The 18447-nt window shown below is 37.1% G+C and overlaps 1 long non-coding RNA gene and 1 pseudogene across 1 annotated transcript in view; one reads left to right on the top strand and one right to left on the bottom strand.

The window, feature by feature from the left end:
- The window catches only part of LOC107968147 (uncharacterized), a 57996-nt gene extending 47562 nt beyond the window's left edge, over nucleotides 1-10434 (top strand). The window contains exons 2-3 of the long non-coding RNA XR_010150906.1: nucleotides 7980-8266; nucleotides 9953-10434. This is a non-coding gene — a long non-coding RNA (uncharacterized LOC107968147). The remainder of the gene's footprint in view (nucleotides 1-7979; nucleotides 8267-9952) is intronic.
- Nucleotides 10435-17422: 6988 nt separating this feature from the next.
- Nucleotides 17423-18149, bottom strand: LOC100615786 (small ribosomal subunit protein eS1-like; annotated as a pseudogene).
- Between the last annotated feature and the right edge of the window lie 298 nt (nucleotides 18150-18447).

The following is an 18447-nucleotide window of genomic DNA, read 5'->3' as shown; positions in this document are numbered from 1 at the left end:
AATTTTAAAGTATATAATAAAGGCAGGATGCTATAGGAGCATAAAGAAAATGCCCAGATGATAAGATAAGGATTCTCAAAGAAGCCTAGACATAACACACAACACTAGACTATAAGTTCCAAGAGGTTAAAAACTATGTACAATTTACCCACCATTCTATCCCAAATATCTGGCACACAGTAGGTACTCAATATTTCCTCAATTTTAAAAACTCATGGCTATTACTGTAAGAAAATTTAATGTCTAAGAAAATCTGGAGTCAGCTAAATAAATTTGGGAGGTATTATTTTGCTTTATAAACTATTTCAGGCCAGGCACAGTGGATCACGCTTATAATCCCAGTACTTTGGGAGGCCGAGGTGGGAGGATTGTTTGAATCCAGGAGTTCAAGACGAGCCTGGGCAGCATAGCGAGACCTCATCTCTAAAAAAAAATTTTTTTAGTTATCTGGGTGTGATGGCACATGCCTGTAGTCCCAGCTACTCTGGGAGGTTGCTGAGGTGGGAGGATCGCTTGAGCCTAGGAGGTTGAGGCTGCAGTTAGCCATGATTATGCCACTCCACTCAGCCTGGGTGACAAAGTAAGACCCTGTCTCAAAAAAAGAAAAAAAAATTCATGACATAATTCCTATATAAAACAAGCTGTTTGGGTGAATTGAAGTTACATATGGCATATAAACATATGATTTACTTGCAACTTTGAATAATAAATCTATGTAGAATAAAATAGTGTAATAATTAAAAGTTTGGACTTTGGAGTCCCCAACCCTCAAGTTTATTTCCAGTGCTGTGGTTTGCTTATATGTAAAATGGATGGGGGTGATAATAGTACATATCCTACTGAGCTGTTATGAGGACTAAATGAAAAGAAGCCAAATAAATATAAGGGATAAAATATATGATATAGGTCTCAGTTTCCCTGAGCTTTTCATCCCAAGGAATAGGGAAAGGAGAATGAATTGAGTGAATAGAGGTTTGCATTATTGAATAAATATTTATTGAACATCTATTGAGTGCTGAGGATAGAAATGAGACCTAATCAGGGAGCTTACAATCTAATTAAATTTTAAGAGGCTATTAAAATTAAAACTTTGTAGTAGGCCGGGCATGGTAGCTCACGCCTGTAATCCCAGCACTTTGGGAGGCCGAGGCATGCAGATCACTTGAGGCCAGGAATTCGAGACCAGCCTGGCCAACATGGTGAAACCCCTTCTATACTAAAAACACAAAAAATTAGCCGGGCGTGGTAGCATGCGCCTGTAGTCCCAACTGCTTGGGAGGCTGAGACACAAGAATCGCTTGAACCCAGGAGACGGAGGCTGCAGTGAGCTTAGATTGCACCACTATACTCCAGCCTGGGTGACAGAGCAACTCTATCTAAAACAAACAAACAAACAAAAAACAAAACAAACAAAAAAACTTTGTAGTAAAGTATAGGGAAAAAATTAAATGAGGCAGCATTGTATAATGAAAAAAAATACAAGTTTGAATCCCTTTGATTATTGGCCGCATTGCCTTTCAATGTGATCTCAGAAAGTTATTTAATCTCTCTACATAAACAAGAGAATAATAATATATATACCTTTCTGAGAAATAAAAGATATAGAGTATATTAATGAGTCTAAAATAGTGCCCTACCCTAGTAGATCCTACGTAAATGTCAAATTTTTTTCCTCTCTGAAGGAAAAAACAGCATATAAAATTATATCTATGCAGTGGCCTCAATTGCATAAAATTATATATACATATAGTCCAGTACAGAAATGAACATAGAAAAGTGAGCCAAAACTATTGATTTGGTGTGAGGTGAGATTTTTAAGTGTTTTAATCTGTCACTACTGCAATGTTATTCATGCAAGAAATAAAAAATTATTATCTTAAAAAGTCATAGTTACTTTGAGACACAGAATACAAATAAGAAAATAATTTTTAATATGTAACTAACCTGCACATTGTGCACATGTACCCTAAAACTTAAAGTATAATAATAATAAAAAAAGAAAATAATAATAATAATAATTTTTAATTTTAGAGAAAAAAATCGTGGCTAGTTGTTATGGGGCCTCAGATAAACATATTTTCTTTAATGATAATTTAATCTTGTATTTATAGATAATATTATATAATAACCTAACAACATATTTAAAGATCCTGTGAAAGTAGTGGTATGCCTGTGTGGCCTTCCTCCAAATTTTGGATTGACCCTCTCCTTCTGGCTTCAATCAATAAGATTGCTGCATACTTTGAGACTTCATCAGGCCCTGCTCTCAAGTCTTTTGGATAAAAATAAGCAAGACCCAGCTCTCAAAATGGGACCAGATAGCTCTTAAGGCCTGTCGTTGTCAATGTCCATACTGCTTCCAAGCAACCAGAGTTTTAAAAAGAAACTTAGGAGGAGGAAATCTGTTGGCATGTCGTTGTAGCAGAACAATTGTGAGCTGATGTGGATCACATATACAACTTTAGATATATTTCACTCATTTTGTTTAGAGCCCTAAAAAGGTACATTCTTTTTTTATGGAGAAAGAAACTTTAGACACTAAAAGAGGTCACTTGTGACATGCAAAATACAGTAGAATGGCATGTAATCAGATTTCTCAGTCCAGAGCTTTTCCTAATGCTTTCTATTATTGGCCTGCTGAGAATTCCCTCAGTCTTCACCACTAAATAAATGGGGATCAGAATGCATCAGGGTCGTGAGAACTAACAAAATGCTGTATTTGATGATTTGACTCCTGGGAGGCAAAATAGGCTAGAAAGTATCATTAGTAACATTTGGTTGAGAAAAGATGTAACAAACCACATAGTCCTAGTCAGAACGTGGGAATGAAGTTTTGTCTCTTTTTCCCTACTGTTTGGTATTATATTCCCATAAGAAGGTTGTTTTAATAGTAGTTATGGCCACAGGGAAAACAGAGAATTGGATGGTGGGTATTTTGATAACCTTTATGTAAGGGAAAGGGCAGCAGCCTCTTCTAAAGAAGTTGCCGGTCATTCAGGAGTGAGGCAGCTGGGGAAAAAACAGTCTTATCTCTCAGGACACACCAACTACCAAGATAATCTAAGAATCATTGTTGTTTACAGCTGAGTGCTTGTGAAATTGACAAATAGGTTATGTGTGCCCTGCTTGTGTGCATAAAAAGAGACAAGGCAGTGAAGTCATCAGTAAAGAGTGACCCTTCCCAAGAGACCTATTATGATGCAAGTCATCAGAGCCCAGTGATTCCCACACATATGATAAAGTGTATGACTTTTCTTAACACCCTGAGATTTTATTAGGTCCTAATAGAATAGTAAGAAAAGTTGATTTCCTTTTGTTTTCCTCTTGGACCTGTCATCAACTTGGCAAAAATAACTGTGTCTACCAATTGTGGCAATAGGGCCAATGGAATACCTGCAAACACTAATTATGCCCTTTTTTGGGAGGCAGTTATTATACTGATGCAGAATAAGTGGAAGCCTGTCTGGAAAGAGCACTCAGAAAGAACAAATTTTTATTTTCCTTGCTGAGGACTAAAATAATAATAGTAACAGTAGTTGAAATTTTTATAGCGTTTGTCAATTTTCAAATTGCTTTTTTAAAATACTTTTACAAAGGAACTGTGACTCTCTGTTTTGATGATTCGAGTTAGAGTACTTAGGGGATGCTGAGGTGCCCTCACAAATTTCTTTCTGACAGTCCTGGTGAAAGGTGTACCCTCTGGACCCTCCTTGGGTGAGTGAGCAGGTTTACATGATAACTCTAACATTCCAATACCCCTAAACCTTTGGATACCTTCTTCTGCAGTATTCCAAGGTAACATTACTTCATCTGATCTTCAAAATCTTTCTCTTCTGTGTAATCTGTGCCATGTCGCTTAACCTCTCAGAAGTTCAGTCCTACTATCTGTTAAAAAAAAAAAGGATAATACCATTTACTTAACAGAATTGTTTTGATGATGAAAAGAAAGCATATGTATAAAGTATTTAGCACCACGCCTAGAATGAGGGATCAGTGAATGCTATCTCAGCCCTTTGTTATATCAGGCTTTCAATACCGGGTCATTCAGCTCCTAAGGACCAGATCCAGGTCCAGAACCTAGGTCTTCTCACTGCACCATTTTGCAAAGGAAAGCAAGAGTATTCCACTTTACACCTGTCATGTACATATGGTCCATCTCATTCTCATGCTTTGTTGGATTGAACTATTCAAACAGTAATGAGGATTGACACAACTTAAAGGAAAAGAGATTCATTTCAGTTCATCTCTCTTTATGTTCCCAACTTTCCTAGAACTTGTCTTTATTAAGTTTCCTTTATTCTGGTTTTGTTTCTGAGATATTGTATGAAATGAAAACTAGTCCCACATTAAACTCAACTAGAGAGAGATTATCTTTAAAGCATTCATATAAACAAAGGAACTATGAAATAGCCAACATCATAATTGGAACTAGAGCAAATCACAGTAAAACAAAAATTATTGATTAGGTTTTATTCTTAACACCAGTTAAGTAACTATGTGCAAGTGTAAAACCTTCACTTGTTGATTTCTAAGATTAAAATCCATAAAACTGTCCATAATCTATACCTCTCACATTTACCTCTCCATAGTAGATCAAACAAGAGTAATTAGATTTCTGCCTGACTAGCAGGGGAGAAAAACTGTTTCATTTTTGGATCAAAATCTTCCTAGTGGATTGAATCACATTCTTTTCCTTTACCTATCAACACTTAGCAATTGCTTTTGTGTTTTATTTGGTTCAAACTATCAAAATGTGATTCTGTAATTTTCAGTAGAAAGAATGTCAGAGTCTAAAATTTGATTCTCATTCTAGATTTAAAGATTATTCTCCCCATTTCACTTTCTCCAAAGTTCTAGGCTTGATATCATTTTAAATGTGATAGTACCTATCTTCCTCATCCCCACAAAAGAAAAATCAACTTGTAATCCGAAGCCTTAGTTCACTGAAAGGCAAACTATAATTATTGATTTAGAATATGACTTTAGTACCAGAAAAGCAATTATCTGACCTTACCTTATCCCTATGCTCTTGCCTTATCCCAATTCAAATGAGACTGACACTGTTGAATATCTAATAACAATATCTAATAACAGTAATTTCACAAGATGCTATTTCTGAAACAAGATTACATTCTGCACAGCCTCACTTATTCTTATGTAAAACTCAGAATCTTAAACCAGCTCCTATAAAGGCATTTAATATTTCATCCACATGGGCTAAACTATCATCCATATCAGCCCTACCTCCTGGTTACTTCAGCAAAAGATATGTAATAGGAAGCATAGCTATGGCCATAATTACTTTAAAATCAGTTTGTTCACGTTTGGATCTGCAGTTCTTACAAATGAAAATACATAATTATAACATTAAAAAGCAAATCACGGCTGGGCGCGGTGGCTCACACCTGTAATCCCAGCACTTTGGGAGGCTGAGGTGGTGGATTACTTGAGGTCAAGAGTTCAAGACCAGCCTGGCCAACATGGTAAAACCTCATCTCTACCAAAAATACAAACATTTGCCAGGCATGGTGGTGTATGCCTGTAATCCCAGCTACTCGGGAGGCTGAGGCAGGATAATCACTTGAACCTAGGAGGCAGAGGTTGCAGTGAGCCGAGATCACACCACTGCACTCCAGCCTGGGGGACAGAGTGAGACTCTGTCTAAAAAAAAAAAAAAAAAAAAAAAAATGCAACTCATGGTTCTGGTAATAACTTTACCAACTAGAGATAAGTCAACTGGGGTAAAAAGACAGAAGTTTCAGTTCTCATTCTGTCTTGAAAGTGACACTGGTACAGTCATACATCACTTAACGACAGGGATACATTCTGAGAAATGTGTCCTTAGGTGATTTTGTCATTGTTCAAACATCATAGAGTGTACTTACACAAACTTAGATGGTATACATAAACCAGTGGCATAGTCATTTATTATCATTATCAGATATTATGTACTATACATAATTGCATGTGCCGTACTTTTATACTACTGGCAGTGCAGTAGGTTGGTTTACACCAGCATCACCACAAACACATGAGTAATACATTGTGCTAGATGTTACAATAGTGATGATGTCACAAGATAGGAATTTTTCAGCTCCATTATAATCTTATGGGACCACCATTGTATATGTGGCCCATTGTAAACTGAAACGTCATTATGCAGTGCAGCGCACGACTATATATTGATATGCTGCACTTTGGACCTGAGCACTTGAGCAGTGGCAGGAATTGATGGAAAAAAGGAAAAGAGCTTCTGGAATTTTTTGTTGTTGTTGTTGTTTTTGTTTTTATTTTTGTAGAGACAGGGTCTCACTATGTTGCCCGGGCTGGTCTCAAACTCCTGGGCTCAAAGTGCTCGGATTACAGAAATGAGCCAACCATGCCCAGCCTGGAAGTTTCAGAAAGAGAAAAATCGGATGTTCCTGCAGAAAGGTAACACTATTTTTCAGAGGAGCTGCCGGTTTACTAGTATATTAGTTAGTGGTTTCTTAAAAAAGAAACAAGAGCTGGCACTTTAGAACATTTCAGCCTGGCATGCTATATAAAGCTATTTGTTTAGTCATAGCAAAGGAAAGATGATCTCAGCCACATAGCTTGTTTATATATGTTGGACCTATCTTAGAGCACATTTCATCCCCCTGTAGCGTTAATTGTTAATGGTAGTTTTACTTATTTTAATAAACATGATGCGAATAATAGAACTGCACCTGCATTTTAGAGTTTAGACAATGTTGTCACATACATCTCATTTGATCCTTACAACTCTGTGAATTGGGTAGTACAGATACTGTTTTTACAAATGAGGAAGCTGAGATTCAGAGAGGCCAAGTAACTTGCCTAAGATTTCCCAGCCAGAGAGACCTAGAACTGACTACTATATTACATCATGTCACTTCATGGTAATAAAACTCTTCAGTGGGGTACTGCAGGGTAAGACATTCTATATTATATGGGCATGTAATTATAGTAACACAGGAAGAAATGTTCGAACACATACAAAATTCGTTTAGTCACTATTTAGGTGACCAAAAGATGGCATTAACTGTTATCTTGCGTCTGCATTGTATATTAAGGAGTATACTGTGAATAATCTTTGAGATTTTATCTTTGTGTGTGAGAAACAGGCTCTCACTGTATTGCCCAGGCTGGAGTGCAGTGGTGCACTCACGGCTCACTGTAGCACTGATCTCCCAGGCTCAAGTGATCCTACCACCTCAGCCTCCTGAGTAGCCAGGACCACAGGCATATGCCACCATGCCAAGCTAATTTTTTTATTTTTTGTAGAGGCAGAGTCTCACTATGTTGTCCAGGCTGGGCCTGAACTCCTGGGCTCCAGTGATCCACCTGCCTTGGCCTCCCAAAGTGCTGGGATTACAGGCATGAGCCACCACGCCTAGCCTGAGATTTTCTTTAGTGATGGCTGCAATTAAATTTTTAGTGAAAATAGTTTTTTTTTCTGATTCTAATAATGATACATTCTGGTAGGACAGAAAAATATGAATATAATATATAAAATATAAAGAATGAAGTATAATATACTAGAACTCCCAGCACCTAGGGTAAACCACTGCTCCTTTCAGAATCTCTCAAAGCACATACACATGCACACACAAGACTTTATCCTTTTTAAACTATCTGTCATTTTTCACTAGACAACATTTTAAATATTTTCCCATATCAATAGATGAGATATACTTACCCATTTTTAATTGTTGATAGTATACAATGTATAGATGTACCTTTTTTCCCCCATCTAAGCTTCTATTGGTGGACATTTGAGACATTTCCATTTTTATTTTGCTATTATAAATTATTGGGAAAATTTAGGACACTATTCCTGAAAGTATTACTGAATCAGAGATTACTCCAATTTAAGATTACGATAAATATTGCCATACATCCCTCCAGAAATGTTGTAATTTGTATTCATGTTGACAGTGACTGAGGACAAATTTTCTCACACTTTCCGTGATAAACAGGTTATGTCAAGTAATTTTCATCTTTTCCAAAATGAATAATTGAAATGGGAACATGTGAGAAGACCCTGATGAAACTGGGAGCATTGAACCCCTGAATTCTGCTGAGTGTTCTTTGCAGTAAAAGACCCCTTCTCTACAGCCTTATGGAGAGTTCCTTACAGTTTACTGAGGAGGAGAAAACTCAGGCCTGATTTATAGATGATCCTGCCCAATATGCAATACAACCCACAAGTGGACAACTACACAAGACAGTCCCTTCTGGGACACCCTGAAGGACAGCGGTGAAGGTAAATCCTCCCAGAAGGTACTTTGAGCAGTGTACCTAGTTATTCATTTTGCTTAGAAGGAGAAATGGCCAACAGTATCAGTCTATATGGTTTATGGGCTACAGCCAATAGTTGGCTGGATGATCAGTGACTTAGAAGGAACATGACTGGAAAAATTGGTGACAAGGAGGTCTGGAGAAGAGATATGTGGATAGATCTCTCTTAGTGGGCAAAGAATGTTAGATATTTGTTTCCTTTGTGAATGCTCATCAAAAGGTGACCTCAGAGTTTGGTAAATAATTGAACATGGAAAGCTAAGGAAAAGGAAGAATCAAAAGCAATTACAAGACTATGATCATAGAAAACTAGGAGAATGGTGAGAGTAGGAAGGCTCTCAGGGTGGGGTACTGGCATGATATACAAGTAGACGTACCATATAGCTAGTTGTCTATAGATATAGATCTATAAGGCACAAAAAATGGCATTTGAAGCTATGAGAGTACATAACCTTTCCTCAAAAGTAGCTTCCCTTTGAGGACCAAGGTCTGAGCCTTGTAGAACCTCTGATGCAGGTCAGGTAGCATAAGAGGTAAAGAGAAACAATATTTGACAAACAATGAGGGTGTGGTTTTGCATAAGAACAGAATAGCAATAATGGTGAAAGCAGAGAGGAGTTCAAGATTTCAAAAGACTATTCATCACACAAAAACCTGTACATGAAAGTTCGTAGTAGCTTTACTGATAATAGCCAAAAACTGGAAACAACCCAAATGTTTTTCAAATGGTGATTGGTTAAACAAACTACAAAATACTACTCAACAATCAAAATGAATGAACTAGTATTATATGCAAGAATTTGGATGGCTCTCAAGAGAATTATGCTGAGAGACTAAAGCCAGCCTCAAAAGGTTACGTATTTATATTATTCGATTTATTCAACATTCTCAAAATGATAAAATTATGGAGATGGAGAACATATTAGTGGTTTCCTGGGGTTGTAGAGAGGAAAGGGAGTGGGTATAACTGTAAAAAGGGGTAGCATAAGGGATCTTTGTGGCAATAGAACAGTTCTGTTTCTTGATTGTGGTAGTGTTAACACAAACCTACACATATGATAAAATTGCATAGAACTACCACATACACTCACATGCACAAATGAATGCATGTAAAACTGGTAAAATCTCAATTTCTTTATATAAGATGATATAAGATTTTATTATGTAAGATGTTACTATTGGGAGAAACTGGGGGAGGGGTGTACAGGATCTGTCTCTACTAATTTTCATGACTTCCTATGAATCTATAATTATTTCAAAATAAAAAGGAAAAAAAAAACTGTGCCAAGGGGAAAAAAAAGACTATTAGGTTTAGCCAGGAGCAGTTAATTTTAGAATATTTTCTGTAGAGTGGTGAGGATAAGAGCCAAAAAAACAAGAGATTAAAGAAAGAAATAGATGGAAAATAGTCTCTTCTTCCAACTAAACCCAAATAATCCGCAGTACTTTCTTAACATTATAATCCATACCAACCAAAATGGAAGAGGCTTCTGAAATAAAAGAAAAAAGGAAGGATTCCTTTTTAGGCTGTAGCAAACAAAAACAAACACAGTTTGAGGAGATTTGGGAGGTTTTATACCTTAATGTTTAAACCTGGCTGCCAGAGGAATGTAAACAGAAGACTGTCTTTTTCTATCTTGTTATCCTCCAGGAGAATTAACTTTTCCAACCAGAAATCAACATCCTGAAGGGCCAGGATCAGAGGACATCAAAGGTTTATTACCAGCCAGATTATTATCAAGGAGCAGAGACAATAATTATTACATTGTTGACAAACAGATACATTTTTGCTTTCTGGTCCCTTCATGTTGTACTCAGGATTAGTATTTTTAGGAAGATTAGAGAATACTTTGCAGAATACCTTAAGTGATAAAAAGTCACTAGGGAGTATATTTGCAGCTCAGCATGTGGGACCAAAGAAGTTCAGCTCATTGCCTGATCTAAAAATAATCATCCTTGATGTAGAATCCTGTTAGGTTCAGAAATGTAACATATAAGCTAAAATATTTCTACCTATCTCAGAAGTCCCAATTATACAAATTTATATCTGCAGATCTCATAGTCTAAAATCTGATGCATCTCTCTCCAGCTCTCTCCATGTACTTTGAATAAAGAATATATATATTCTCCGAATCTCTAGATCTCCTTCTCAAAATCTAATCACAACAAATTAGCTGTTTCTTTTAGCTTCCCATCAAGAATGGCTTGGCACAGTGGCTCATGGCCATAAGCCCAGCACTTTGAGAGGCTGAGACAGGAGGATCAATTGAGGTCAGGAGTTCAAGACCAGCCTGGACAACAGAGCAAGACTCTATCTCTACAAATTTTTTTTTAAATTAGCCAGGAATAGTGGTCCTACTTGGGAGGCTGAGGCAGGAGGATCACTTGGGCCTAGGAGTTAAAGGTTACAGTGAGCTGTGATCTCCCCACTGCACTCCAGCCCAGGTGACAGGGTGAAACTCTGTCTCTAAAAAAAAAATTTTTAATAAAAAAAGCTGGGCACGGTGGCTCACGCCTGTAATCCGAGCACTTTGGGAGGCTGAGGCGGGTGGATCACCTGAGGTCAGAAGTTCAAGACCAGCCTGGTCAACATGGTGAAACCCCATCTCTACTAAATATGCAAAAATTAGCCAGGCATGGTGGCGGGCGCCTGTAATCTCAGCTACTCGGAAGGCTGAGGCAGGAGAATCTCTTGAACCCAGGAGAGAGAGGTTGCAGTGAGCCGAGATTGCACCATTGCACTCCAGCCTGGGCAACAAGAGCGAAACTTCATCTCAAAAAAAAAAAGAGTCTGGGTGCAGTGGCTCACGCCTGTAATCCCAGCACTTTGGGAGGGTGAGGTGAGCGGGTCACCTGAGATCAGGAGTTTGAGACCAGCCTGGCCAACATGGTGAAACCCTGTCTCTAGTAAAAATACAAAAATTAGCCAGGCGTGGTGGTACGCACCTGTAATCCCAGCTACTCGGGAGGCTGAGGCAGAAGAATTGCTTGAACCTGGGAGATGGCGGTTTCAGTGAGCCAAGATCTTGCCACTGCACTTCAGCCTGGGTGATGGAGCAAGACTGCATCTCAAAAAAAAAAAAAAAAAAGAATGGTTTGCTTCTAATTTCATAAAAGTTTTTCTTTGCCTTTTGATAACAACTATAATATTTCATGAATAAATGTATTTTTATTGCTAACTTGGGGAAAAATCTTGGAAAATCTTGTTCATATAAATTGGGGTTAATGTTTCAGGAAAAAAAAATAGAATCTTAAATTTTTCAAACTGGAAAAGACCTTAAAAGATTCTCTATCAAAACCCCATTCCACCCCCACCCCACCAACTACCTTTTTTTTTTAACTATTTGAGGCCAAATAAATTAGCTTCTCAAGTTCATGAAAGGCATAAAGTTAGAGATTTTAATGCTGTTCTTAGAAACTACAGCCTAATCTTTGCCCTTTTGCCAAAAGAAGAAGGAGGAGGAGGAGGGGGAAGGAGAAGGAGGGAAGAGGAGGTAAGAGGAAGAAGAGGAAGGAAGAGGAAGAAGAGGAAAAGGAGGAAGAGGAGGAAGAAGAAGAGGAAGAGGAAGAAGAAGAGGAAGAAGGAGAAGAAGAAGGAAGAAGAATGAGGAGGAGGAGGAAGAAGAAAGAAGAAGGAGGAGGAGGAGGAAGAAGAAGAAGAAAGAAGAAGAAGAAGAAACTACTACACTACTGCTACTACTGCCGCTACCACCACATTTTTTCTGTCTAAATTTGAAAAGACATTTAAAAGTCAATTATATTTTTTGGTTCAACTACTTGATACCAAAAGAATTTGGTCATATGTCTTAACAGCACACATATATATATCTTAAAGAGTGTGTGTGTGTGAATCTATATCTACATATAGCACTTTGTGGCCACATTGAAACACTTATCAAACTGCATTACAGCTATTTGTGAATTGTCTATTCACCTGACACAATAGTAGCACCTGGAAATTAGAAACCATATGTTTTTTCCTTACCTTGTGCATTTTTCCACTTTTGAAACTATGAACTATTTCAAAATATTCTCAAAAATAGAGAATAAAAAATAAAAACATAGAGAATAATGTAACAAAGACTTATCATCCAGCATTACCAAATCTTAACATTTTGTTACATTTATTGCATTTTTAAAAAATGAAACACTAGAAATACTGTTGAAACCTTCCAAATTCATTTTCTTCCTTCCCTTCTCAGAGATAATCACTACTATCCAGGGTTTGGTGTTATGTCATTCCCATGCATGTTTTTACAGTCTTATCACATATGTATGTATCCATATATTAATATATATGCATTTTATTGTTTTGCATATGCTTTAAAACTATTTTGGTAGTGGCATACCCTGAATATTCTTAAATTTGCTAAATTTTCTTAACTTACTCTGAGCGTTAAGGCTTATCCATGTTGGTAATAATCATTCATGTATTCATTCAAACTGCTATATAGCATTCTATAGTATGAACACATCCCTGGTGAATATGTAGGTAGTTTTCATTTTTCACTATTATAAACAATGCTGTAATGAATATTCTTCTAGATATCTCTGTGCACATGTGCAAGGGTTTCTTTGGGATATTGTTGAAGAAGTAGAATTGCTATACATACTGATAAATTGAAAATGAATTACTTGATATTGACAAATTGCATTCTAAAATGGTTGTCTGATTTTTACTCCCACTCATATTTAAGTCCCCATGTGATCTAGTCCATTTTTTAAATTTTGGCTAATCCGATGGGCGAGGATGGCATCTTATTCTTTTGACTTAAATTGTCCTGATTATTAGTTATATTGAACATCTATTCATATGTTCATTGACCCTATTGGATTTCCTCTTCTGTCAACTGCCTGTTTTTATTCTTCACCAATTTCTCTCTAAGGTTGATCAGTAGTCTTTCTCTATATACTGTGCATATACTAATTATTTGTTGGTTGTATACATTGCAAATATTTTCTCCCAGTGAGACCCTGTCCTTTTCATTTCCACCAACCAGTAAAGTACCTAGAACCTAAAATATAGAAAAGTGTGCAGAAGAAAAAAATTTTTTGAGACGGGTTTTTTGTTTTTTGTTTGTTTGTTTTTGTCGCCCAGACTGGAGCCCTGTGGCATGATCACGGCTCACTGCAGCCTCAATCCCCCAGGCTCAAGTGATCCTCCCACCTCAGCCTCTTGGGTAGCTGGGACTACAGTTGCACACCACAACACCTGGCTAATTTTTTGAAATTTTTGTAGAGAGGGGTTTCACCATGTTGCCCAGGCTGCTCTTGAATTCCTGAGCTCAAGCAGTCTACCTGCCTCGGCTTCCCAAAGTGTTGGGATTGCAGGTGTGAGCCACCATGCACGGCCAAAAATTTCTAAAGATACAAAGGGAGAGGGAGAAAAAGGGAAAGAGCAATTTCACACATCATTCTCACCAAGGTATAGCCATTTGACGAAGTTTTTACGGTAGACTTGACAGGACTAATCATCAAATTATTTTCGTTGAAAACATCTGTTTTGAATTTATTTATTGATTTATTGATGTATTAAATTTTTTACCATCATAACATCAGGGCATTCTGTGTTGCTAGTGGTGGTACTGACGATGATGCTGGCTTTTTATTTTTTACATTGTTATTTTGGTCCATCTGAGCAACTATTTTTTAACCAAAAGTTATTTTTTTTTCTTTTGCCCACTTTTTTGGCAAGTCACTATAGTTGAGAAAGCCTCATATCTAAGTTAATAAATGTTATAAGTTAATAAATGTTACCTTATGATCTCTTACGACTGTTCTGTTGCCGTTTTTTCTTTATCCTCATCCCCAACTTCTGTTCAATAGAAGGCACAATTAATTATATAAAAGATACATAGAGTCTGCATTTGCTTTCCTTAGGCATAGGAATTACACTGGCTATTTCCATACAGGCAGTATTCTCCTAGACCTTCTCTATAGATGCCAATTAGAAGATTAGCGTCTTTTCTCTCTCCCTCTTTGCTATTAAATAGTCACACAAAAGCTGAGCTGACAAATTACTCCGTCCATGGTGCTCGACAAAGACCGACAATAGATCATCATCATTTACTATACTTGAATCCTATTAATCACAGATTAATGAGAACATGTCTAGTGGGGAAGAAATTACCAGAATGTGGGCCTATTGGCTTGTTACTCATGTAACATCTGCTCAGGCTTTACCTTTAGTGTCATGTCATCTTTTATCACATTGAAATAATGTTTGCTCCAGAAACATAATTAAGATAATGGAGCAAATTCAGAGCCCTTCCCTTAATAATTAAAGAACCACGGTTGTATTTCTTAGTTCAGTGGCTTTTAAAAAAAAACTAATTTCCCTCTGTTCTTGATTATTTCCTTTTTCTTTTGCTCATAATGAACTATCAAATCTTGGGGCTTTTTTTTCTCTTTGTAAACTATGATTAATCCTCATACCCAAAACTAGGACAAAGTCAGAGTTTGAGTTCCTTTTTCTATTGAGATAAAATTCATATGATATGAAATTCACCATTGTAACCACATTAAAATGCACAATTAAGTGGGATTCCTTTTACAATTTGAAACATCCTAAACTCAGATTAATACTTAAAATATCGTATACACTTTGTAAGGATCATCAAGTACTATATTTATTTTCCTTAACCTTCATCTACAATGTACTGTTTTATTTTTATATAATCAAATACTTTTATTTTTAAAATCTGGGGTTTTACCAATGTTTTAGTTTTTTATACTTAAGCTAATTACCTGCTTTACTTTAAAGCACAGAAGCAGAAATTTGGGTTCAAATATTTAATATTCTTGGAGGTCTCCTATCCTTTTGTTGCAACAAGGGGTAGAACTAGGGGAACAAATATAAAGATAAGTTTAAAAATAAAAAGCAATTTTTATTCATCTATAATCATCTATAATGGCATCTATAATCAGCTGCTTAAAAGTAAAAAGTCATAATTCATGATTATAAAACTGAAAAAAGTAATCGCTTGGGTTAAAAAATCTAGAATATATATTTGTTACTCTTGGAAGGCTGTGGTGATGAGTCCTCAGGGCTGGATAAGCTGTGATCTAAGGCTTTGTGATTAAGCCATGATTCAGCACCACGGGAATAAAAACAGCTCCACAACCAAGAGCTGGCAAGCACTAGTTCAGGAAGCAGGGAGGAGGATTGCAAAGAGCTTCTTAATTAAATTTTAATTATTGCTAATTAGAACTACTGTTTTTTTATATCCCCAACAAGGAAGACAAGAGTTGATCTTGCCTTTTTATTATTCTGCTAATTAGTTTCCCAAGGAGAGGTTTGAAAGGGCAGTCTCTGCTTTGACAGTATACAAGTTGTTAGCTGAGCTCAGACCTGCAGATCGATCTCATGCTAAAGTTTGAGCGTTAGTATTCCTAGGTAGATATTTTCTGGTTCTAAAATTTTATTACAAATATCTGAGGGAATGAATTGTCCCTATCCACTATTTAAAGAAATCCATAAATTAGTTTTCCTGTTGTTTATCCTGTCTACCTTCTCTTCATACAAGTATCAAAGATTTTGCTTAATTATTAAAGTAGTGAATCCTCTACACACATAATGAGGTAAACTTTATGCCTTTTTGAATTGTTTGTTAAATGTTAGAGATGATCTCTATCTGACTGTAAAGAACGATTAGATGTACACATAAAAGTAACTGCTAGTTTTCTCTAGCAGTGAATTTAGTGCTTTGCAATAGGTAACAACAACAACAAAAATTGAAGTTCCTGCTCTGAAGAGCTCCCAAGTTCTATTAAATACCATTTAAGATGAAATGCTAACTGTTCCAGGTAAACCACATTTGAAATTGCAAAGCAGAAACCCTAATTGTAAACTTGAATTCATAATCCCAGAAGGTTCCCAAGACCCATTAGCATTATAGCCCTCTGCAAAATACGAATTCTATTTTGTAAGTGCACACATTTCATAATTCTTCTCCCAAGATAATAAAGATAAGAGTTCTGAGCTAGTGCAACTCCCTGTGTTAATTACAATAAAATCCAACAAATGAAATTACATTTTTGGAATCAACAGCTTTTGGCCAAGCAAACCCACATGCCTTGACAGCCTTCCTTTGCAGTTGGAGTTACATTAACACATGTGTTTGTTTCCTCACCTTTTACAGACACAAGAGCCCTGTGATATGTTAATTCACACCAAATTCTAATCCTTTCCCTTGTCTTTATCTTTCCAACTCAGTGATATGATGTGTCAACACCTTTCATATTGGGAAGAAAAAATGCTTAGACAAAATTTTATTTCTACTCACTTTAATTAAAATTACAGAAACTAGAAAACAAAGTGTAAGTAAATTAAGGCATTGTCTTTCAATGCCATTCACCATCTGCCCTGTCAATATCCACTCTGATCTGAATTATTCTAAAAAGTCATCTGGGTCTTTCCTACTTTGATTAGTCAATTAGCCACATCTCACATTGGTTTAAAATGTGTTTTTTCAGGTCAGTAAGTTACCCTCACAACCTTAGAGTAGCTGACTTGCCAATAAATAAAGACTTCTGAGATTTTTCTATTAATATGCAAAGATTTCTGCTTTTTTCAGCTTATTCTATATTTAAACATGATGTAATACTTACAGAACTTTTCTCTTTAAAATAATAAACATTATAAAATCATTTTTCTTTTCTCCACAAATAGAACTTTTTATTTGCCACTATTAAAAGTCTGAACTTTAAACAGATTCTAGGACCAGTGAGTTCATATCCATCAGCTCATTCAACTTTGGCACCTGTCTTATGTCCAGTAGCTTTCTCAGAACCACTACTTTCACCATGAAGCTCTGTAGGTTTTCCCAGTTCAAACTTGGACTTCTTTAGCATTTTTAATTTTTTTTTTTTTTTTGAGACAGAGTCTCACTCTTGCCAGGCTGGAGTGCAGTGGCATGATCTCGGCTCACTGCAACCTCTGCCTCCTGGGTTCAAGCGATTCTCCTGCCTCAGCCTCCCAAGTAGCTGGGACTACAGGTGCATGCCACCATGCCTGGGTAATTTTTGTATTTTTAGTAGAGATGGGGTTTCACCATGTTGGCCAGGACAGTCTCAATTTGACCTCGTGATCCACCTGCCTCTGCCTCCCAAAGTGCTGGGATTATAGGTGTGAGCCACTGCACCTGGCCAGCATTTTTACTTTTCTAATGAACACATCATGGAAAGGATAAATAGATTGGCAACCGTTTTGTATGTCTTTTGCAATGCTGTCTGGAATCAATTTATTGACCACTTCTTTCAAGTCATTTGTCTGCACCTCTTGGGTCATGATTTCCATCGTCTCCTAGATCTGGCGAGCCTGTTGGTGGTGAATATCTATTGGTTGCATTTTTTAGTATAACCAATACAGAATAACTGAAGCAAATAACCATCAGTAGTCTTGACATAAGCATGAGCTTCAATCATGGTCTGTCATTTTTTGACCATGGAACACATTTTGTCACAGGTGAAATCCATGCCACGGAAGTCAGTCAGGCAGGTTTTGCCTGAACATCATCAGTAATCAGCTTGCATTTTCTAAATGCACCTTCATCATTCTGCAGATCAGCAAGACTCACTTCAAATACATGACCCTTGAGGCCATCAGATGCAATTTTGGTTCCTTGAGTCCTGGTGACCAGCATCTCTCCAATGTTTCATATATTGAACATAGCCAGTGCTTTCACATCGTACCAATCTTTCTTAGAAAATGGATCAACCACTTTCTTCTTGGCTCCCTTTTTGCCGCTTTTCTAAGGTACTTGTGCTTGCCATCTGCCATGGTGCTGCTCAGAGAGCCAAAGGGGGTTTTGGGTTTTTTGTTTGTTTGTTTGTTTTTTGAGACAGGGTCTCACTCTGTCATTCAAGCTGGAGTACAGTGGTGCCATCATAGCTCACTGCAGTCTCGAACTCCTGGTCTCAAGTGATCCCCCTGGGCCCCACCGCCCCCCACCCCCACTGCCTCAGCCTCCCAAGTAGCTGGGACTACATGCGTAAGCCACTCTGCCTGGCTAATTTTTTTTAAAAAATTTTGTAGAGATAGGGTCTCACTGTGTTGACCAGGCTGGTCTCAAACTCCTGGCCTTAAGCGATCCTCCCACATCAGCTTCCCAAAATGTTGGGATTACAGGCATGGGCCACTGTGCC

This window comes from Pan troglodytes, chromosome 15, assembly GCF_028858775.2.
Source record: "Pan troglodytes isolate AG18354 chromosome 15, NHGRI_mPanTro3-v2.0_pri, whole genome shotgun sequence".
Taxonomy (NCBI): Eukaryota; Metazoa; Chordata; class Mammalia; order Primates; family Hominidae; genus Pan; species Pan troglodytes.
The sequence above is the reverse complement of the archived record's forward strand: the minus strand, read 5'-3'. Positions and strand labels throughout refer to the sequence as shown.